This window comes from Triticum urartu, chromosome 2, assembly GCF_003073215.2.
Source record: "Triticum urartu cultivar G1812 chromosome 2, Tu2.1, whole genome shotgun sequence".
Lineage (NCBI taxonomy): Eukaryota > Viridiplantae > Streptophyta > Magnoliopsida > Poales > Poaceae > Triticum > Triticum urartu.
The window spans coordinates 727,769,994-727,779,604 of record NC_053023.1 but is presented as its reverse complement, the minus strand read 5'-3'; the positions used below and the strand labels follow the sequence as shown (position 1 = coordinate 727,779,604).

The 9,611-nt window shown below is 47.7% G+C and overlaps 1 pseudogene; it reads right to left on the bottom strand.

Moving 5' to 3' along the window:
• Positions 1-704: 704 nt before the first annotated feature.
• LOC125538274 lies at positions 705-9,388 on the bottom strand (annotated as a pseudogene).
• Positions 9,389-9,611: the final 223 nt, after the last annotated feature.

Below are 9,611 nucleotides of genomic sequence, written 5' to 3'. Positions count from 1 at the left end.
TTTCAAAAAAATTCCTACGCACACACTACAAGAAATATGTCAACTTGTGACCAGTACTATTGGTCACTGAATGGTCACTGTTTTCAATTTGTGACCTTTTGTGACCAAAAATATAAGGTCAAAAGCTGGCGGTCATAAACTGACTATAGCGACCTTTCTTCTCGAATGGTCGTAGACGTTTATGACCAAAATACGTCTACTGTGGTGTTTTGGTCACTAGCAACCTCCCCAGGCCACATAGGCATCCAGCGTGGCAATCTGATGTGGCACAAGATTCAGCCCGGTCCAATTCGATTTTCTACATGGGCCTAGCCCAACAATTCGGCCTTTTTAATGTATTTTTTTCTTGCCAGTTACATAGGCCAAGCCCATTTCAGCCTTTTATTTATTTCTGGGCCGGGGCCTTTTAACTTTGTTTGGGCCATTATATTTTGGGGCTGGTCCCATTTGTCATCTTCTCACACATTAGGCCCACTTGACAGAAAATTCAAAATTGCTCAGATTATTCTCATAAGTGGGTCCCACAAGTCAGGTTTTCATTGCACACATTTTCAAATCACATACATAATCAATATTTCAAACGGAATAGTACAAATGTAGTTCATCAAACAACACTAACTAAGTCTACTACAATCTGTACATAGTCTATTACAACCCAAATATGCCTACTATTACAATATAACAATATTTACAGTCTATTACAATCAAACAAAAGAGACGACTCTTTGCTGAGTAGGACTATCCGGCTTTGAACTTCCAATTTCATAGACCTCCTGTTCGTCAATTGCAAGCACCATGCACCTTGGTTGGACATGAAGTGCTTGTCCTCGGTTGCACCATGCACCTTTGATGAAAGAGCTGTGGCTGATCGCTAAAACCTGTGAATATCAAAAAGATCTATTCAGTACAAAAAGTAAATCACGACAATATGTCAGTAGTAATAAATACAGAATCTGAACAAAAAAACTACTCCCAGTTAGAATTATTTTTGTTTTGGTAAGGTATAAGAGTAGTAGGTAAAGATAACATGAACAAATTGTTTGATCAGATAAGCTATATGATTGTATCAACACATGTGTAATGCATGGTACAGGTCAAATCCATGATATGAGACATAGATAAACCAGTAGTCTAAGATTAAAAATTCTATAGTCTAAATCAGTAACAGTTTAACAGTCTGTAGTCTAAGTTTCCAAGCTTGTCTACTAAAGAAATTGTATCAACTTAACAATTAGTCATGCATAAGTGTTTGACATCAAAAACATACAGAAGTGCATTCTCGAGATTGACAATTAGGATGCATGCTCTGAACATACAGAAGTTCTACAGAGCAGCAGCAATGGCATCAGAGTTGAGTTGCCAGACCAAAACAAAGTCATGTACGTATGTAACAAAATTAGCCAAACTTAATATGCATCATCAGCTGATTAAAAGCAGTGGATAATAGTATAGATCATCAAATGATATGGGCAGCTAGCCAAGTTTCCTAATGGGAAGAGCTCACAAGAGCAGACAAAGAAATGTATATTTTAAACTAGACTAGATTGCAGGGGGGAAAGGAGACGGGATGTGTGGCGTTACCAAGGTAACACTCCTAATTTTTCTCATGAAAGGATCATGATAGACACAGGCAGCTACCAACAGGAAGAGGAAAATGGAAAATGCAGGCTACATGACCGAGGTTCTACCAACAAGAACCAACCAAATTAACCCAGCAAGTTAGTCAGATGAGGCAAGCAGCCCAGATGCATAAGGGTGGATTGTTCAGTTCACTTCAATTCAAGCTACCTAAAAGAGAATGTCAGGACAACCGGCTGGGTTTACTTCTTGTGCACCCTACATTCTGGGGAGTTTGGCTGCATGCGTCTGTGTTGTTGAAATCGATGGCTAGGCCGACCGGGCTCGTGTCCTTCAGGCTCGACGACTTGCGCTTCTGCTGTAGCACCAAGAATGACATTGTTAATGTAGTCAAGGTAGCCAGACAGTAGGGTAATTCAGGTTTCAACTAACAGTTGTACTGCCTGTGTTGTGTGTGTACCAGATTAAATATAATCAGTAAACACTTGAGCTTTTATGGTTGGGTTGGTTGGTGCTTTTACCTTGGTGGAATTGCTGGCGGAGTGCTTCCTATCGGACCGATGTTTCTGCTCCTTCTCCAGTAAGCACAGTAGCATCTTGTTGGCTTCGTCAACAGCTCTTTTCTCCTCGAATAACTTAACCTTGAATTAAACATGCAAAAGAAACTTCAAACTGCCAAGACTACATTAGTGTTGCATGAAGCAATGTTCACTGAGAGGGCGATAAGTTGTAGGTACAGAACATAGGTGTTGCAAGTACAAGATTGAGATAACATGTTACCTCCTCTGCTTTTTTAGGTTGGTCTTGAGTATCTTCTTGTCCCTCTGCGGCGCTTGCACTTGTTCAGTAAGCTGCGCGTGAGTAAGATGAATGTTGGAGGACCAGGTTGGTTAAATAGCACTGCACTAGTAATTATACAAAGTAGCCACCGCAGTAGCATACAGGAGTATCATGCAAGCAAGCAGAGTGTTCAATGATGGTGATGGAGCTCTACAGTTGATCCAACACCAAATCACCTGATTGAAGGTGATGGAGCTCTACTACAGTTGACAGACCAAAAACAAACAATGTAACAAGACCAACTAGTCAAACTGAATATGCATCAAGTGATTAAAATCCGTGGAAGATATAATTAGTCATCAACTGACACAACTAACTAATTTTCCCTTCCCAATGGCAGAGCACACAAGAGCAGACAGTAAATCATATCCAGAATGTAGCAATCAGTGGATAACATGAGCCATCAAGCATGAAATTGACTGATAATATGAGCGAGGAAAGGGATATGGGGTGTGGTGATGTTACTGACGTCGGGGGCGTCCCTGAGGCGCTTGCGTAGGTCGTCGCTCTCCCAGGCGAGCTCGTCGCATGACTCCATGGCGCGCTTGAGGTCGCGCTCGTAGAGGCCGCACTCCTTCTCGAGCCTGGCTGGGCGGCGAGCTGGTCGCGCGCGCCGCCACGACCTCCTTCTCCTCCACGCAGCGCCACATCCCCTCCGCGTTCATCGCCGACTCGTTCTGCATGCACGGCACGGGGCCGTTCCGATCCATCAGGCATTCTGGCGAACAGGTATAGTGCGCGAGTAACCGCCACAGCAGAATGGACGGGGGAGGGGGGAAGGGGGCGGACTGACCCTGAGGAGGTCGATGCATTGGGCGGCGGCGTGGAGGTCCTCCTCGAGCGCGAAGACGCGGTTGACGGTGTCCTGGGCTAGGGGGTACTCACCACGTCGTCTCCCGATCTATTAGATTGGGCCGAGAACCCCCGTGGCCGTATACTCATGGGCCAGTTCGGACGGCTACCGCATACAAGCAAGAGTCCACAAGACTTGGCGATCAAGACAAGGACTTCTCCCCACCAGCGTATTCGGCTAGGACTCTTGTTATCCTAGGCCTCCGATGCATTATATAAACCGAGGCCAGGCTAGTCGATAAATATACAACATATACAACAATCATACCATAGGCTAGCTTCTAGGGTTTAGCCTCCTTGATCTCGTGGTAGATCTACTCTTGTACTACCCGTATCATCAATATTAATCAAGCAGGAGTAGGGTATTACCTCCATCGAGAGGGCCCGAACCTGGGTAAAACAAAGTGTTCCCTGCCTCCTGTTACCATCTGGCCTAGACGCACAGTTTGGGACCCCCTACCCGAGATCCGCCGGTTTTGACACCGACATTGGTGTTTTCATTGAGAGTTCCGCTGTGTGATCGACAAAAGGATCGATGGCTCGCCGGCAGATCAACTGCGACTTCGGCGTCTCCGTCACCAGTTCGACTGGTCACCTTGGTTCGACCAAGAATTGCGCCCCGTGTTCGGATCACCATGTTCGGACGAGGGCTTCATCAAACATCAACTCCGATCTCTATCAAGATCACGGAGGAATCATCTATGGAGCTCGGGGGCTCAACGTCAACATTGCCCTCAAGCGACCGTGCTGTTTTTTTTGGACAGCGAACTCGTATCTGTCGCCACCACCTCCTCGAGTATCGCTTTGACGATCGCTTTGGTGGAATTGTGCGGAATTGAGTCTACAACAACCCTGGAAAATTTCGTCGAGTTCCGATGGAGGAATCTCTGGCAATCCACGATATACCGGAGCCCTGTCAAATCTGGACGGGAATTTGGATGAGTTTAGGGCGTGATGTCCAGCTTCTAGCTCGGACGTCCTTTGGAAGATCCAACCGTTGATCGTCTACGGAACTCCTATATCTACCACCTCAAAATTTCGGCTCGATCCGACCGTCCAAACTCCGGGAACCTTCCGATTAGTGCATCACTTTTCGAATCTATTTTCTGCGCGAAAACGAATCCGACCCAAGTTCATCTTTTTTATGAATAGGATTTCGGACATCCCTTTTGAAGGAAGTTTTGTATGGGGTATTGTGTTTTGTTCCCGAACACATCCCACTAACTGTAAGATCTTTTGAACATGATCTTCAACATCATGCTGGTGTCAAACCAGTCCGGCAATATTACTCCACGGCTGCCGACCTGCACTAGACACGGCGTCGCTTTGTCGAGCCGAGCTCAACTTCTTCGGATCATCATCTCGGCAAGCCGAACAAGAGCCCGGCATCGCGAAGGATAAATCATCACCAACATCGCCGCCCCACGGATTACACGGAGCGGGCATATCGGTATCGCCGCACGGTCGCTTCATCAAGCCGGCATCGACCACGTCACGACCTGCATCGACAGGGCCGCACTATTGCTTGTTCAAGCTGGTGTCCATCACACCGACCTATTTCGACTCATCGGCTGACATCGAGGCTTCGACATCTCGGCAGGACCGGGGGCTTCGCCATCTCTTCATCAACCTACTCCGGACACTTCGGCGTCACTAGCCAACCAGCTCCGTCACGTTAGCTGGGCCGAGGGCTTTAGCTCGGCGAGTCAACCTTTACCAGCATTGACATGCCGTCGTTTTATCGCCCATCAGGTAATGGGTGTGCGGAGTGGGTCCCAATTTTAGGAATCACCTTCCTTCGGATTGCTACAACAAATAAACCAGGTGCTATTAATCCCAGTATTTTTTGCTTGTTTGGGTTCATTTTTCCCAAGGAATTATTACTCTGGTTTGTCCGTCATATGTACACAGGTCTATCAAATGGTGGCTGCATTAACGACAATTGCATGGTGGTTCGGTCAGTTTCCATACATAGTCTGGCGAACGCCGCACTCGGAGCTCGGACCGACCTGCGAATTCAGGCTTTGCCACGCCTTTACCGCATCACGCCGACGCCCTGCATCGACTTGACTTCGGCGCCAGGCCATATTTCTTTTTTTACTCACTTTGCATAAATTATTTATTATGCAACGATTTTTTTAATTATCATTATTACTATTATCTCTGGTTTGCACTATTTTTTGTGCACAGGAAAATGATCCGGGGACTTCGGCGTTACTCTGCCGGTCTGCATTGATCGTGCTATGTCACCACTTCGGCGTGTCAAGCTCTCCGCTCCGCCACCTCAGGACCGGCTTGAGGGATGGAACCTTGCCCCGCATCAAGCTCGGACCGCGTCATCAATACCGAACACATTAACCAGCTAAGTCGCTTTCATGCTCAAAGCTTTAATTTCTAACTTGCGTTCGGTTCGACCAAGCATTATACTTTTTTGGAAAAAAGTTGCTTCTAAAAAATTTCCTTGTCCAAACTTTGTTTGTGACGCATAAATTCAAATACCCCGTTTACTTGGGGGCTTCCTTTATGAAGCTTTTCCTGTTGCATATGATTATACTTGTACGGCTTCGTTCCTTGTTCGTGTATTACGCCACAATATGCACCACATTGACTTAAGCGATTTGCAAGCTGGGTTGCCTCGCTCCTGTGTTTACCCCTACGTTCCCGATTGTTCGACTAGGGAGTAAAGGGAGCACCTCTGCGATTGTCACGATCGGGTCACCCGAGCCGGACCTCAGACTGGGTGAAGCCGAAAGCTAGCGCTCTTATAGTTATTCAATGATGGTTGGCACACAACGGAACTCATGAGTACAAAAAATCTATTGCACAAGTCTCATAATAACAATGAGCACCGAAGAAAGGTATCGGTGGGGGTACTATTTTCTTCGAAGATGCTTCTTACTCTTCGCAGTAATATAGCGTAAGTTCCCTGAGCGCGCTTTGTCTGTTACAGCCTTATGGCCTGATTGCCTGGTTATTGGAAACACCGTCGATATTCTCGACCGATGGAGTACATAACACTTTTCGGTCCTTAACCGAAGAGGGAGAAGCCGACGATCGGTTAAGACGCGTTTAAAGTTCGGTTGAACATACATATGATATAAGTACTTCGGTACATGCAATCATTCTTCTACCCAAGTCACTTGGGGGCTCTTAAGTTTATTTGAGCCGTTTTATAATAAGTGTTCTTCTTCTCAGTCGTTGCAAAGATCTATTATTATTATTTATCACTCCTTTTTTCGACGCGAGTGTGCGGTCACTAGCCGGGGAGCCTAATTTCTCTCTCAAAGCCGCTAGAGTTTAGTTTGCTAAACTGGCCTAATGAGAAGTACTCCGCCCTCGGGATAGGAGGTTGAAGCCGTAGGCTGACCCGCTCGAAGTCTTGAGATAGGATGTGTCATGTTAAAGGATGACAGAAGCACTTCTTATTTCTAAGACCAATTTTCGGATTGGCACCGAACACTTGATCTTGTTCGGACGTCATGTTTTTACTGACGTTTCTTGGTTTTCCAAGCTTTTTGGCACTTCTAAACTATTTGTGCTTTTCCAGCATTAGTCTCGCAGTGCAACGCCAGACACCTTTAGGGATTCGGCAAAAACATTTTCAGATATTGCTATATATGCATCGGTTTCGAATTGTGTCTTCGGTCAATAGTTGGGTTGCCCGGCTCCTGCACTTGCTTCCTATGTTCCGTTTTGTTCGGCTAGGCGTGCAAAGGGAGAACCACTGCGATTGTGCTTCCAGCTCACATGGTTAAGCACCTTAGTGGAGAAAGCCGAAAACTGACTGTCACAATAAGTGTAAACTAGTCAGCGATCCGATGACTATGACGGGCCATTCATAACATTGGCCGAAGTGTTTACGGCTTGACCTCGACTGTCGCCGAAAACTACCGGGGGCTATTAACTGGCCTCCCAAACTAAATCCTCGATATTTTGCTCTTACATTCGAGCTGAGGTTTCGTGATCATGCTTAGCATGAAAACCCAAAGAAAGGAACCGATAGCGGGACTATTTTCTTTGGAATACATTTCTTCTGCTAAACAATAATATAACATATCTCTCTGCATACCTTTGTTTATAAAACCGTGTGGCCAGATTGCCTTGTTTGTCGAAAATCTTTGCCCTCATAAAGGCTTTATAAAGTAGGACAAACACTCCTCGGCTACTGGCCAAAGAGGTGGAAGCCGATAGTCGGTCAACAAAGTTTTGTATAATGCGGATCCGAGCATTAATGACGTAAAGTACTTGGATACATAGAGTCATTACACATAATTTGTGATTTTACTATGGATATTAATCCTTAATTCGGCCACCCGTGCCCGCATTAAGGCTCGGGGGCTACTGGGCTTCGGGCTTATTATTTACAAATATTAAAGGGGCACATCGATCCTCTGATCTGGTGTTGCCACCCGACCAGTGTCTCGGGGGCTACTGCATTGCTTGTCCAATGCAGAAAATTTTATGTGCAATATAGTTTCCGAGGAGATTTTGATCCTCAGGTTGGTCGGCCGCACCCAACCTGAGTCTTGAGGACTGAGCACGCCGCTTTTGTGTCCCGAAGTATTCTGCCGAGCTAGGACTTGATCCTCAGGCCGATTTTGCAAATCAACCTGAGTCTCAGCGGCTACTGGGATCAGCGGTCTTATGTCATCCTTCATGTGCATCTCGGGTTTTAGACCGATACACACCTTGAGGGCTACTGGCTATATATCTCGGCAGAGAATAAATTGCACCAATAAAAAATATTGACAAAAAATCGGCGCATAGTCGGGGTGGTGCACCACCTCGGAAGCAGTCCGGCATAAAGCTCGGGCGCTAGTGGCTGGCTCCATAGAGGGCATTTCCGTCATTAAGCTCGGCTAAACTCCTTCAACTTTTTTGAACCAAGGTGATATGACACCTCGGATATAGTCCGGCATTGGAGCCTGGACACAGTCCGGCGTTGGAGCTCGGATATATTTCGGTGTTGGAGCTCGGATGTACAGTCCGGCGTTGGAGCTCCGATACATAGTCCGGCGTTGGAGCTCGGATACATAGTCCGGCGTTGGAGCTCGGATACATTCCGGCGCTAGAGCTGGGAAGCGGTCTGGCGTTGGTGCTCGGCTACAAAAGATACCTCGAATGCAGTCCGGCGTTGGAGCTCGGACGCAAGAGGACCCTGCCTCCCGGGAACAACTTCAAACCCGAGGTGTGGCATAAAAATAAACAAGGCATTGATAAAGTCCGGAAACTTAAAGGGGCTCCTCGGATACCCGACGTGTAAACTCGTCGAATGCATTTCGGCGATCCTCAAAATCGAAGATAAAGAAGATTTGTTGAACCAGTTTTCAAGACCGACAACCGAAGATGAAGAACAGTTTGGAAGAATCGAGGAGCGTCCCTAACTTGAAGACCGGTTCAGGGGGCTACTGACGGTGTCCTGGGCTAGGGGGTACTCACCACGTCGTCTCCCGATCTATTAGATTGGGCCGAGAACCCCCGTGGCCGTATACTCATGGGCCAGTTCGGACGGCTACCGCATACAAGGAAGATTCCACAAGACTTGGCGATCAAGACAAGGACTTCTCCCCACCAGCGTATTCGGCTAGGACTCTTGTTATCCTAGGCCTCGGGTGCATTATATAAACCGAGGCCAGGCTAGTCGATAAATATACAACATATACAACAATCATACCATAGGCTAGCTTCTAGGGTTTAGCCTCCTTGATCTCGTGGTAGATCTACTCTTGTACTACCCATATCATCAATATTAATCAAGCAGGAGTAGGGTATTACCTCCATCAAGAGGGCCCGAACCTGGGTAAAACAAAGTGTTCCCTGCCTCCTGTTACCATCCGGCCTAGACGCACAGTTCGGGACCCCCTACCCGAGATCCGCCGATTTTGACACCGACAGCGGTCCTGGAGGCAGCCGCGCAGGTCCTACGAGACGGCGAGGTTGAGGTGGAGCGAGCGGTTGGGCACGGGGAGGCAGGGGGCATACTTTGTCTAGCGAAGCACCCCACCGACGCCGCCGGCGAGCCACTGGTCCAGCTGGTGGAGGTGCTGCATGATGGCTGCGCCCTAGACCGGATCCGGTGATGCACCTCTAGCCCGCGGATCCAGAGCTCGGTCGCCATGGTTGTGCCGCGGGCTAGGGTTTCGGGTGCTTGGGAAAGAAGCAGAAGGTGGGGGCGCCGGCGGTGGTGGGGTAGAGGAGAGGGTGGGGGTCTCCGTCCGTCTCGGACGAGGTGAGGGGCGCGCGCGAGCGGCAGAGGGGCGGGTGGCGCGGGGGAGGGGAGAAAGGAAGGAGAATAGAGCGAGGGGAGAAAGAAAGGAGGCGGCGGGGGGTGGATGGAAAAT